The 14,600-nt window shown below is 39.3% G+C and overlaps 1 protein-coding gene across 2 annotated transcripts in view; it reads left to right on the forward strand.

Moving 5' to 3' along the window:
* Positions 1–14,600, forward strand: part of PTGER3 (prostaglandin E receptor 3) — a 158,852-nt gene that overhangs the window by 100,276 nt on the left and 43,976 nt on the right. The gene's annotated exons all lie outside the window — the stretch shown is intronic.

Genomic DNA, 14,600 nt, shown 5'->3' on the forward strand with positions numbered 1-14,600 from the left:
TGGGAAAATAACAGATGCTAAAATGAAACTCATGGAAATTTGATGTATCATTTCCCAAATTTGCCTAATCACATTAATCACACAAAGTTTGTTAAAATAGAAAATCCTGTTCTTTTCCCTGGATGTCACGAGCCAGAAAAAATCTGGCAGGGAACCTGGGATTTTGTATCTCTTAAAAACAGGTTCCTTCCAGGTGATTTGTTTCATCAGGGAGGCTTGACAACATTTATGTAGTCTAGTGGTTCTCAAAGTACCATGCCTGGACTGGCAACATTAGCATCACTTAGGAATAATTTTCTTTTCTTTTTCTTTTTTTTTTTTTTTTAAATATGTTTTATTGATTTTTTACAGAGAGGAAAGGAGAGAGATAGAGAGCTAGAAACGTCGATGAGAGAGAAACATCGACCAGCTGCCTCTTGCACACCCCCTACTGGGGATGTGCCCACAACCAAGGTATAATACATGCCCTTGACCGGAATCGAACCTGGGACCTTTTAGTCCGCAGACCCACGCTCTACCACTGAGCCAAACCGGTTTCGGCAGGAATAATTTTCAATAGGCAGAAATGCAAACTCTTTGGTCCCACTCTGGACCTTACTGGAACTAGAGCCCAGAAATCTGTGTCTTAGATATTCTCCTGATAATTTCACACTAAATCTTGAGAACTACATCTGTTAACTGCAGCCCAGAGAATTGGAAGTTGGGAGTGTAGCTGCAGTTTAGGAAGTTCACCTAGTTCCTATTTTCCTAGGACTAGAAAAGACATCACTCAGTACAGTAGCTAACTGCTGTTCTTCCCCTGACATCACTACCTCCATTTCTATTTTCTAAGGAGTAGCTTGAGTTTGTGGATCCCATTTTGTTTCCCTATTTAGCAGAATCATACCGTAAGAGCATTTTTCCTTCCTAAGAGCAAAGATACTGTTATTAATTTTCCTACTTGAAATCCTCTTGTTCCTTAGATCCCACTCTAAGGATATCAATGGGATGTCCAGCTGGTTCTAGTTAAGATTGAGGCTCACATTTATGTCAAAATATATATTTTTATTTTTTGTTTAATATTTGCATGTATCAATTAAGTTGCTACAATGTACTTTTTAAAGGGAGAGGTAAGCAAATGATAAATGATCTCATTCTTCTTACCAAGTCTCATCTTTTCAAGGTCAGAATCAATGCTTAAAGATATTGTTCTTTTTTTTTTTTTTTTTTTTTTTTTTATGACCATCATGTTGAAGGCTAACTCTTGGGATAGCTGCTAAGATGCAAATATCCTCATTTAATGAAAAAAAAAAAGCAGAGATAAAAAGAGAATCATTAATCAGCTAATGAGACTATTTGCAGGCACAGCAGTAAATAAGTATTAGTGAGCTAGATAAAGTGCCATAATAAAGTACCACAGACAGAGTGGCTTAAACAATGGAAATTTATTTTTTCACAGTTCTGGAGGTTGGAAGTCCAAGGTCAAGATGTTGGCAGTGTGAGGTCCTTCCAGTGGTTCTCCTGGGCTGTGAGGGAGACAGCGACTCTCCTAGTTTCTAGAAGCTCACAATCTTTGGCATTCATTGGCTTGTAGGCAAGTCACATCATCCCATATAGCATTCTCTCCTGTCCAAATGTTCCCTTTTTATAAGAATACCAGTCATGATGGTTTAGGGACCCACTCAACTCTAGTATGACCTCATCTTAATACATTGCATCTGCAAAGACTCTGTTTTCAAATAAAGTTACAATGTGTGGTCCTGGGAGTTAGGAATTCAACATATAAATTTGGTTTGGGCTGAGAAACACAATTCAATTAATTACAGAAAGGTTGGTTGATCTAGGGAGGAAGCCAAATCTAAACTCCTAAATTGTAAGATCTAACATGATATAGTTTCTGGAATTTAATTCAGTTTATGGATGGAATAAAAAATCTCAATGATGCACACAACCCTTGGCTTCAGTTAAGAAAGTGGTTAGCTTTCTAATGCTGAAATAGATGGCAGTTTTTTCCTACAAATAAATAAGCAAAGAGTTCACATTTCATAAAGCAAGTGGTGGAAAGATAATCAAATTTGACTAAAATCAAATTGCTCTATTTATGTTGGACAAGAGGTTTTAGGAATTCTTACACTTCCATTATGAGCACAGGTTGATTTCACTGCTTTGAACACTCAGATTTCTTTTCTGGTAGTTTTTAAATCCCAGCAATAAACTCATCTAATGGTTGAAATTTGAAGGGACCCAGATGCTACTCATTTGACAAAGGATGATTAAGGATTTTTAAAGTTATTTGAACAAGAGGGCATTCACACAGGTATGTGATGGATGTTATTCTGAACACAGATGGTAGTGGTGGTCCAGCTATTGCCTTCTTGAGTCAGACTTGTTTAATTGGGACTTTTAATTACAACTAGAGGCCCTGTGCACGAAATTTGTGCACAGGAGGGAGGTTCCCTCAGCCCAGCCTGCACCCTCTCCAATCTGGGACCCTTCAGACATCCCCTTCACAATCTGGGACTGCTGGCTCCCAACTGCCCCCTCTGCCAACCTGGTCACCCCTAACTGCCTTCCTCTGCTTGCCTGGGTGTCCCTAACTGTCCCCCCTGCCATTCTGGTTGCCCCCACCTGCCCCCTGCCAGACTGGTCACCTCACACAGCCTGCTATTCATTCATCCCTCACTAACCCTTCACTGACCTGGTTGCCACTTGCAGCCTATTGTTCAGTCACTTGGTCATTCCTCACTAAACTCCCTGCCAGCCTCATTGCCACACACAGCGGCCCCTGGATTTTTATATTTTAGGATGCTGTGCCCTTATGAAGACAAATTTACAAAATAGCACAAGAATAAGTTGGGAAACCAAATATACAAAAGGGCATAAGAATCTGCTTTATCTGCTAATAAAAGTATCATCTTGGATTTCAGGTCAACTGCCTTCTATAGTTCCTTTGATGCCCAGTCCAACTCAGTTAACACCAATTCCTATTTGTGCTTTGGTGGCTTCCAAGGGCTCACACAGAACATTGTTCAGTGTTTGTTTCTATTGCATATATTGTTGATCTGATTCTGACTTCTAGCTTGTGCCAGTAAAATTCCATTGACTACTTTTTCATTTCATCACTGTGTTTAAAGACTCCTCCCATACTTTATATAAAAGAAACACACACACAATGGTTGAAAAGCCATGTACTTATGTTTCTAGGAAGTGATGCAATTGTTTTGGGAAAATAATGAATGTTTCAACATATTTCTAAAGTTATTTTTGAATCAACACTCTTGCTGCATTTTCACAGTCACAGTGGGAGATTTTGCCAGCACCCAGTTATTTATTACTCATCTGGTACACAGTTGAACAAATCAATGTCTAGAAATTGTTTCTCAATGAAGCCTAATTGTAAATGCCTATAATTACTTAGGGTATATCTCTATATACTAATAATTGTAGGAATTAGAGGGACTGCATTGATATAATCCACTGAATAACACTATGTACTTAATAATTTTACATTCTAGACTCTGTAACTGTATAACAAAATAAACCTTTCTCATGATAGAGATAGCTGCCCAAACTAGTAGATGTTCTACTAGTCTCAAATGAGGATGAAAATAGCTACTTGACTGTATTACAAAGTCACTGTTCTCAAAACAGCCTAGAACTTGCACAAGAACAGACATATAGATCAATGAAATAGAATAGAGAATCCAGAAATCTACTCAAACCACTATCCTTAATTAATATTTAACAAAGGAGGTATGAACATACAATGGAGTCAAGACAGTCTCTTCAATAAATGGTGTTAGGAAAATTAGACAGATACATGCAAAAAAATGAAACTAGATCACCAACATGCACTATACACAAAAATAAACTCAAAATGGATAAAGGACTTAAATATAAGACAGGAAACCATAAAAATACTAGAGGAATCCACAGACAGCAAAATCTCAGACATATGCCAAAAGAACTTCTTCACTGATACTGCCCCTAGGGCAATGGAAGCTAAAGAGAAAATAAACAAATTGATCTACATCAAAATCAAAAGCTTTTGCACAGCAAAAGAAATCAACAAAACAACAAGAAAGCCCACTGCATAGGAGAACATATTTGCCAATGTTATCACCAATAAGGGTTTAATCTCCAACATTTACAGAGAACTCATATAACTTAACAAAAGGAAGATAAACAACCCAATAAAAAAAAATGGGCAACAGACATAAATAGATACTTTTCGAAAGAAGACAAAAGGAAAGCCAAGAAACACATGAAAACATGCTCAAAGTCACTAATCAACCAAGAGATGCAAATCAAAATGACAATGAGGTACCATCTCACACCTGTCAGAATGGCTATCATCAACAAATCAACAAATGACAAGTGCTGGTGAGGATGCAGAGAAAAAGGAACCTTCGTGCACTGCTTGTGGGAATGCAAACTGGTACAGGCCCTATGGAGAACAGCATAGAGTTTCCTCAAAAAACTAAAAATGGGATTCCCATTTGACCCAGTGATTCCACTTCTAGAAATATATCCCAAGAAACTAGAAGCACCAATCAGAAAGGATATATGCACCCCTATGTTCATAGCAGCAAAATTCACCATAGCTAAGATTTGGAAACAGCCTAAGTGCCCATCAGCAGATGAGTGGATTAAAAAACATCTAAACAATGGAATACTATGCTGCAGTAAAAAAGAAGGAGTTCTTACCATTTGCAACAGCATGGATGGAACTGGAGAGCATTATGCTAAGTGAAATAAGGCAGGTAGTGAAAGAAAAATACCACATGATTTCACTCATTTATGAATAATAAAGAACATTATAACCTGATGAATAAAAATAGATCCAAAAATAGAGAAACATCTATCAAACCATCAAACCTCAGAGGAAGGTAAGGGAGGGTTGGAGTAAGGGGGAGAAATCAACCAAAGGACTTGTATGCATGCATATAAGCCTAACCAATGGACACAGACAACAGGGGGGTGAGGGCATGAGTAGGGGGTTGGCGGGGTAAATGGGGGATAAGAACACATATGTAATACTGTAATCAATAAAGAAATTTAAAAAAAAATAGCTACTTGACATGGCATAAGCAGCAAAAGTTCAGCTAAGTCCAATCCTAGACTGAGTATGAGGAAATTCTTTTGTCCCTTTGGTTTACATTAAATATATAGTTAGTTGTTCAAAGAACAAATGTACAATTCCATTAGTGATGAAATTAGTGGTCCTATAATATGTTTCTGTAATAATTCTACCCATGAATAAATGACAAAATCAAATAGGGCTAAAAGTCTTTTAAACAGGAGGTTCTGCTTTGGGAATAAATTACCAATTTCTAGTGATGCTATAAGAAGTGTTATAAAATTTTTTTTCCATCTCTTCTATACAAGCTGGGCAAAAGTAGATTTGCAGTTGTTCATATGGAAAATCCTACCTAATGAAAGAGTAATATGCAAATTAACCATCACTCTGATACACTCATGAGCCACACCCACCAGCCACACCCACCAACCAATCATAGAGAGTATGCAAATAAACCCAACCAAGATGACTACAGCCACAGAGAGCAGGAGGGAGGCTTGGGTTTCCTAGGCAACAGAAGAAGCCAAGCTTTCCACCTTCCCTTGCTGGCCTAAGCCTCCATTCAAGACTAGAAAGTTTTAATTATAGAAGGTAAACAAATCCAAACAGAAATGGCTGCCACCACGGAGCAAGCAGAAGGCTTGGCTCCACTCCAGGCTACAAAGTTTCAATTGTAGAAGGTAAATAATTTCCATATACCAGGGCCTCCACTTTGGTCACCATAGGGCGTGGCTGGCCTGCAAACCACCACAGATCCCTCGCTCAGGCCGCCACACACCCCAAGGAAACCCCCACCTTGATCTAAGATACCCTTCAGGGCAAAACAGCCAGCCCCCACCCGTGCACCAGACCTCTATCCTATCTAATAAAAGAGTAAAATGCAGATTGACCATCACTCCAACACACAATAGCTGCCCCCATATGGTCAAATATGGCTGCCCTCCTGTGAACAAAAGATGGCCACCACAAGATGGCCAGTAGAGGAGGGCAGTTGAGGGCGATCAAGCCTGCAGGGAGGGCAGTTAGGGGTGACCAGGCCATCAGAGGAGCAAAGTTGGGGGCAAACAGGCTGGCAGGGGAGCAGTTAGACATCAATTAGGCTGGCATGGGAGTGGTTAGGGGGTGATCAAGCTGGTAGGCATAAATGGTTAGGGTAATCAGGAAGGCAGGCAGGCAAGCAGTTGGGAGCCAGCAGTCCTGGATTATGACAGGGATCGGGCCTAAACTGGCAGTCGGACATCCCTCGAGGGGTCCCAGATTCGAGAGGGTGCAGGCTGGGCTGAGGGACACACCCTTGCACAAATTTTGTGCACCAGGCCTCTAATAATAAATAAATAGCAATACAAGAATAAACTCTTGTTCTGTAAATTCACAACTGTAAGCCTACTTTTGCCCCACCTTGTACTTAAGGATAGAATAACTCCAAGTCCTTCCAATCTCTGCTGCTAGAACAGTATCAGGTCATTCAGAGAAGGAAAAGTATCTCTACCTGATTTTAGAATTGTTTTTATTAATAGAAATTTTTCTTTCCCTTCCTTTCTTCCTTCTTTCCCTCCCTGCCTCCCTCTCTCCTTTCTTCTCTATTTCTCTTTCCTCCTATACTTATTCAGTGAATGAAATCTTCTTGATTGTGTGTTACTTGGGTGCAGGAATCAGAGGAAAAAAAAATGTGAATATATATGGTGCAAAGGGGAAAGAGAAGTAACATTCTAGACTTTTAGTATATTTATCATTATCCATCACAAAACCACCTGTTTTCATTGAACATCATCTATCATTTGGCATTCTGCTCAGCAGTTGACATACTACATTGTTATATCAAACTCTGCTATTGTCTCTTTCACAGCTGGACAAAAGCAGGCTGAGAGAGCCAGTAAGGTGTGAAGAATGATTAAAACCAGGCCCACTTGTATCACACCTCCTCCCTCTCTGATGATAGACTGTCATGCTTCTCTAGTTTGGAAATTTGTATTTTCCTTCATATCAAGGCTGGGAAGAAACCTGTCCCAGTTAAGGCCATGTTGTTCAGTAGTTGGGGGAGGGTGTCCAGCAGCTCCTAAATACTTCTAGAACAAGTGGTGTGCCGTGCCAATTGTAGAGCGCAAGGAAGTGCAATCCTGCCATGAGCCGAGAAAAAGGAGAAATGGGAGCCCTGGTGAGCATCACTAGCATACACCCCAGAGTCTCAATAGTAGACAGAATGAAAAGGAAGAAAAGAATTACAGAATTCTGAGTTTGAAAAGGACAGGGTAATTTCCAGCTCAGCTTTTACTCCAACCCTGCTTATTTTGAGCCTTTTCCTTGTTGGTTTACTTGGTGAGGGGCCACTTTAAAGATGGGCAGGTTCAGGTATAATTTTAGCAAAGCTGACAAAGCAGGCTGGTCACTCAAGTAACCCAGTTGAGATTCATGGAAAGAATGGCGTATGGTTCAAAGTTACTACAGATTCCTGCCTTAGCCAATGCAAACTTTTTCATTGCTGGTGATAACACAGCATTTTTCTGGAAGAAATGCTAAAGCAGGTTGACATTTTGGACAGAAGAAATGTATCTGGAGAGCTTTCAGGATTGAGTGTCTCTTTCAGATGGAATAAAGTTAGGAATTTACAAAATGAAAATCGATACGCTGTCCTGGTTAATAAAGCAAATTATAATTCAAAATCATTAGACTGCCAAGGCTTTCACTTTTAGAACTCTATAAAACCAACATTGATTTTGAATTAATATAGCCAGGGAGTGTGATGCAGTGGACAGGGATTGAGGAAGGCAGCATTCAGAACCCATCAGGAAGTTACTTACGGTAATAGTATTGGTTTATTTCCCAACTTTTAGGCTGTTTCTCAACAGTTATGTGGGCGATATTAATAAGTATATGGACAAGTACCACCAGGAAATATATCTCTAACTCCAATGTATATTCAATAATAGTGTTCACTTCTTATCTCTAATACTCCTATTCTCATTCTAGTAAATCTCATCTCTCAGCTACACCAACAGCCCCCTAAAGACCTTTCCACTTTTACTCTAGCCCTTAACCCATTCATCACTCACTAGACATAGTGGCTTTCTCAGCCCAGGGCCTTTGCATGTGCCATTCTGCTCTTTTTCTGTTTCCTACATGGACAGCTCTATTTATTTCTTTGGTTGTCTTCCTTAGGTTACTTTCTCAAACATAGTCTTTCTTGATCTTCCTATAGGAAGTAGTTTCCTCTTATTATTTGCTACCTCAGCTCACTTGTTTCCTCCAGGGTCCCTATCCTAATTTGTAACTTGTTTTTGTTTGTCTATTTACTTGGTTTGTGTGTTGTTTATACTAGAGATGAATTTCACAAGGGTGGAAACTGGCTTGGTCTTGTCCAGCCTTGTCTCTACCAAGCACAGCTCCTAGCACATTGAAGGTGCGTAAGGAATATTTCTGTGATGAGTGAAGGGGCTGCTGTGAGGAATAAGTGAGGCAATTAGGTGCCTCTTTGAGTGTCAGGTGGTGTTCAGTAACCCTTGTATTCTTCGCTGTTCCTTTACCAGTGCTGCCCTCTCTTAACCTATACATCCCCTACTGAAGGTCCACTGGCTTGTCCCCCTGAAACCAAAATATGGGCATTTGAGTCCAAGTTCTGTGTATCTCAAAATCAAAGAATGAATTCACAGACAAAAACGGTTAGCGGAGCCAATGTTTATTGAGACCATCCACGAGAATTAAAGTTTATTAGTCCATGTGTAGAGTCCCACATGGCCATAAGCCACATGGGCGCAGGGATGTGCTGCCCTGAGACAGAAACCTCAGGAACCCATTGCATGCCGGGAGAAGAGAGAGCTGAAGAGGAAGTGTGCACTTTTTAATTTAGGGGGTGGATACAGTAGTGCTAGCTCCTGGTTGGTCTTTTTAAAGAATTCTGCCTTAGCAACATCCTTGGGGTTGGTTTATAAGCCCTTCTGCCTTGTGATTGGTTGTCTGCACGCTGCCTGCCTTAGCAATAGCTATCCATTTTAAAGTTCATGCCCCTCATGTGTACCTTCCTTCCCGCCCAGTTGAGGTGCCTTAGTAACTCCACCTAGATGTGTTCCCCGGTTTTATTTCTTTCCTCTCCCATGGTCCCAATTCCTGAATACTTAGCTGCCCTCTGTCCCTTAATTCCTGCCACATACAAATATCTTAGAAATCTAAACTAAAATATATTGAAGTACAGAGAACAGAAAAGGTTGCTGGTGACTCCGATATATTGTTTTTTAACACCCCTGTGCTTTTGTATACCATGCACTGACACCCTATCACGACCTTTCCTAGACCAAATTTAGAGAGTTGTATTCAACTGCCAAACACTTGTTTCCTACTATCTCTTCTTATAGGTCATGCAGTATTTCTAAATTTATCCTGAGCAGTGGTGTTATAAAATTATTTGAATATTTTTACCACTTTCTCTTATTATTTAAAAATAAGTGAAAAATAAAAATATAAAATACATAAACCAGTGATTAAAAGTCAGTATAAGAAACATTATAATTAGGGCAAAGGTGAAAGTAAGCATGCAATAGATGGTTAACATTTAGTTTGATGGTTATATTTAAAAGAATACATTTAAAAACAGCATGAAATGCTGGAATTTATCATCAGGTGTTATGTCTAAAAGTGATATGATTAAGAAGTTTATATCAGTTTTAGCTCTCTGTGAAACAGAATTCCACTCTAAAATATACCTCTACCAGATTTGACTTTGTAATGTGTTTTTATCTGATTTTGTCTGATAGAGCATGCTCCTTTTTCCTCTTGAAATTTTAGCAAACCCACTTCCATAGTTTGTTTATGAGGAACTTATGACTCAATAAGGAGAAGAAATTGATTCTACAGGCCTGCCTCAATTCTTCCTGATCAGTTGCTTGAAATATTTCTGAGTATAGGTCTACAGGCAAAAACACCAGTATTTATCTAAAAGGAACCCTTCATAGAAATGCAAATTAAAACCACAATTGAAGATATCACCTCACACCCATCAAAATGGCTTTTATCAATAAATCCACAAACAGCTGTTGGCAAGGATATGGAGAAAAAGGAACCCTTTTCTCCATATGCACTATTGGGAATGCAGATTGGTGCAGCCATTATGGAAAACACTATGGAGGATCCTAAAAAAATTAAAAAGGGAACTGCCTTATGACCCAGCAATTACACCTCTGAGTATATAGCTGAAGAAACCCAGAACACTAATTTGAAAGAATATATGCACTCCTATGTTTATTGCAGTGTTATTTACAATAGCCAAGCTATGGAAGCAACCCAAGTGCCCATCAATAGACAAGGTAATTTAAAAAGCCATGGTACATGTACATAATGAAATATTATCAATACTAGGCCTTAAAAAATAAAAATTTTATCACTTGCCACTGCACAGATGGATTTAGAGGGTATCATGTTAAGTGAAATAAGCTACGTAGTCAGAAAAAGATAAATACCATATTATTTCACTTATATGTTGAATATATATATATATATATATATATATATATATATATATATATAACAGAAACTCATAATACAGAAAACAGACTAATGGATGCCAGAGGGCAGGGTAGTTGGGAGACTGGGTGAAAAAGGTGAAGGGGTTGAGAAGTAGTTACAAAATAGTCATAGGGATGTAAAGTGCAGCATTGGAAATATAATCAATAATAGTGTAATACCTATGTAGGTTGTCAGGTGGATATTGGAAATATCAAGGAAACACTTTGTAGAGTACATTGTCTTTTAACTACTATGCTGAAAATAATATTGAATGTAAATTGTAATAATATATATATTTAACCCCCTTATAGTTCTAGACTAATATCTATATGAATAAGAGGATAATATGCTAATTAGACCAGAAGACCTTCCGAATATACTTCCCGACAAAGCCATAGTGGCAAGGCAGAGGCAGAGGTGGTTAAGGGTGATCAGGCCAGGAAGGGAGGTCAGTTGGGGATGATCAGGCCAGCAAGGGGGGGGGGGCAGTTGGGGGCAAGAAGGCCTGTGGGGAGATAGTTGGGGGCAAGCAGGCTGGCAGGCAGAGTGGTTAGGGACAATCAAGCAGGCAGGCAGGTGAGCAGTTAGAAGCAAGTAGTCCCCGATTGCAAGAGAGATGTCCAACTGCCACAGGATGGGGCCTAAACCAGCAGTTGGACATCCCCCGAGGGGTCCCAGATTGGAGAGGGTGCAGGGCTGAGGGACACCCCTCCCCAGTGCACAAATTTTATGCACTGGGCCACTAGTTCATTTATAAATGGTGCTCATTTTGGGGTGGGAAATATTTACCAGTGGACAGCCAGGAGTTCTAAATGCACAAGAAGAAAGACACTCAAGGTATCTTCTAGTTTGTTTTCCTCTTGGTTAGTACATTCCTCTATATGTAAAAGGGTCTTTACTTAAGTCTGTTTCTCCTTTAAGGTAAATAAAGATAAAACTATAAGAGTACAACTTGTGATTCTAAAACAATTCTGCTTTAATGAATCAGTTCCAAAAGAGTTTCTCTGACTCTTCTACAAGCCTGCCCTGCTTCTTAACCCTTGCCAGATTGTGCTGAAATATGCCTCTGAACTTTGACACATTTACTTTGTAGATTTGGTGTGTCCTGTGGCCACTGGACTTCTTAATATTGCTCTGGATTTGCACAATGGATTTGGGAGTTCTGCCATATTTCCTAGCACTTAATCCCCAGCACAGCTATCTCTGTTTTCCTTCACTATCCACTGCTCTTAAGGCAATTACCATTCTTTGCAGGAACCTTATTTCAAGTCCCCAGTAGCCATGTGATGGATGGTTACTGACAGTACAGAAGTGTGCAAACAGCACTGCTGTGGAGTGTCCAGATCTTCATTACCTATGTCACCAGCCTCTCTCTCAACAAATGACCACCTGACCAAAACAGCCCAGATTGGAATGCATCAATGACTACACAACACTTGACATTTTTTTCAGTTAATGATGCATTTCATTGCTTTCCAGACTCTTTTGCAAGGCTTACAGAAATGACCTTTAGTGTACCATTTGTCTAACGTTAGCATTCCTCTTTACCTTAAACTGTACATTTTTTATCTGCTTTACTTTCTTGACTCCATTTTAAAACTTGCTATTCCTTTTGTCTGCAACATTCTTCCCTTCCCAATCAGCATCTTGAGAATGCTCTGCGTTGTGGGGCACTTAGAGAAGGTGCTCAATCCCTTCGGACAATTTAGAGATGTGGGTTAACTGAATGTTGCTTGACTCTTCATATCATTCAATATTGGAAAGCAATGTAGGGCACAGGGAGAATGTGAAACTGTATTTTGTACATAGAAAATGATGAAATACCAAACTTAAGGGAAGAGACATTAACCCGGGGGACTTAAAGTGTCCAAGTGTTTTGTAAGAAACCATTTATATCTTTATCGGTAGGCATGCATCCGTGCGTCCGTGTATGTGTGAATGTGTGTGTGTGTGTCTGTGTGTGTGTGTGTGTGTGTGTGACTTCCTCCCCGTCACTAATAACTTGTCTCGATGGCTTTACCCCAAAGAAGAGACAATGTAAGAGCTCTGTGGACAAGCTACAAACTATATTTGATTGTATTCAAATACTTAATTCTAATAAAGTATTTTAATACTAGCAGAGCCTTTAAGAGACATCCTCTAATTGATTGTTTCTTTTTCTTTATAATCATCTAGAAGAAACAGTAGGAAGGAGAACCACCCACAACAAGATCAGGACTGTCAGAAGCAGCCCAGCTTCCATCCAGGCTCTGGTCCTTCCTTTAATTTACACCTGGCTCCAATTTGCTTAGGAGCCCTTAAAGACAAAGCTGAATTGTAGCAAAGAATGCCAGAGACTTGAGGTACCCTCAAAGAAGATAATTCCTAGTACTAAAATATGTTAGTACTAATATATTTGAATGGATATCACATAATGAGCTTCATTATCTTTCTCTGGTCTTTCTGTCTCCCTGTTTGAGTCCAAAGACTGAAAAAAATCTCTGCAGGAAATGTCTTTATGATAAAAATACAAGGACCCCTTCTGATACTTTTACTCAAGACTTGAAATTGAACCTGATGCACATGTTTCAAATTGGTATGGAAATGGACAGAAAACTTTTTTTAAAAATACATTTTATTGAGTTTTTACAGAGAGGAAGAAAGAGGGATAGAGAGTTAGAAACATCAACATCGATCAGCTGCCTCCTGCACACCCCTTACTGGGGATGTGCCCACAACCAAGGTACATGCCCTTAACTGGAATTGAATCTGGGACCTTTCAGTCCGCAGGCCAATGCTCTATCTACTGAGCCAAACCAGTTTTGGCCAGAAAAAATTTTAATACAATACCTATAGTTGCAATATCACCCTGAAAATGCAGTAACTATAACAAAGATTTCATAAATTCCATTCAATAGATCCTAATGTGACCAAGATCAGACTATTCCCCTCAGTTTTTTGGCACTTGAACCAAGAACTCACAATCTTAGTTATAAAAGAATGTAGACCAACTTGAGGAATTACTGTATTTGCAATTCAGATTAAATGCCACTGATCATTTTTCCTTCTCAGTTCATGCAAGGCCTGCTTCAATAAAGCATGTTTATCTGTTTCTGCATAATTAAGAAATATCTTGTACAAAGAACCAAGTACATAAAGAATAATCAAACACACTCACTAAACCAATTGCACATGGAGTTATGCCAGTCTCCAGTCTCAGTGATTAGATTGTCTCTCCACTTTCTTTAAATATCACCAAAAAATGGCTGTAAATTAGTAAGTAGCTATTTTCAGATTAATGGCAACATGTATAGCTCAGAGGTTCCTGCTCAGTTTTGCAGGGAGTGTTGCTTTTGCATTACCGCAGTTACTGAACGCCCCATCCCCTGCCCCCTGCCAGCAGTGAATTGTGACCCCGGCTCTTTCTCAGGCGTCACAGGAAAACCCTACATTCCATTACTTTCACCATGTTCTCAGCCCTGATGAAACCCATGATTGTGTTCTGTGGCATTTAAGCTACGTTTTGTTTACTTGGACTCCTTTTGAACAACTTGTTTCTTAGAATTCCCAAGCACAGACAACTGGGCATCTTATCAAAACAAAACCAACAATAGCATTGCAAGTATAAACATTGAGAGCACATATACATAGATAAATGAACAAACATATGGAGTATAATGGTTTCTAAACATTATCATGCTGCTTATGTTAGTTGCAAGTACTCAAAAGTGATGTAAACCCTGCAGGATCCCATCAGCTTTGGTGAGTCCCAGCATTGCTCAGCAATCCCATTCCGTAGCAGTATGAGAACCTGAGTGTGTTCTCAGACGCTAAGATTAACTTGAGTTGTTTTTCCAGATTCGAGTTCCTTTTTACTTTTAGAAGGAGAGAGAGAAAAAATTTGTTGATCACAGTGCTAGATATAGCCACCATCCACATACAATATCATGTTTAATTCCTAGTAATTACCCCTGAGAATAGAAATTCTTATTCCTGTTATTACCAATGAGAAAACCAAGTCCCAAAGCAGGTAACTGGCTTTCCTAAGAACAAACACACTGCTGAGGCT

Source organism: Pipistrellus hanaki (genome assembly GCF_964339955.1).
Source record: "Pipistrellus hanaki genome assembly, chromosome: 2".
In the NCBI taxonomy this organism is placed as follows: Eukaryota; Metazoa; Chordata; class Mammalia; order Chiroptera; family Vespertilionidae; genus Pipistrellus; species Pipistrellus hanaki.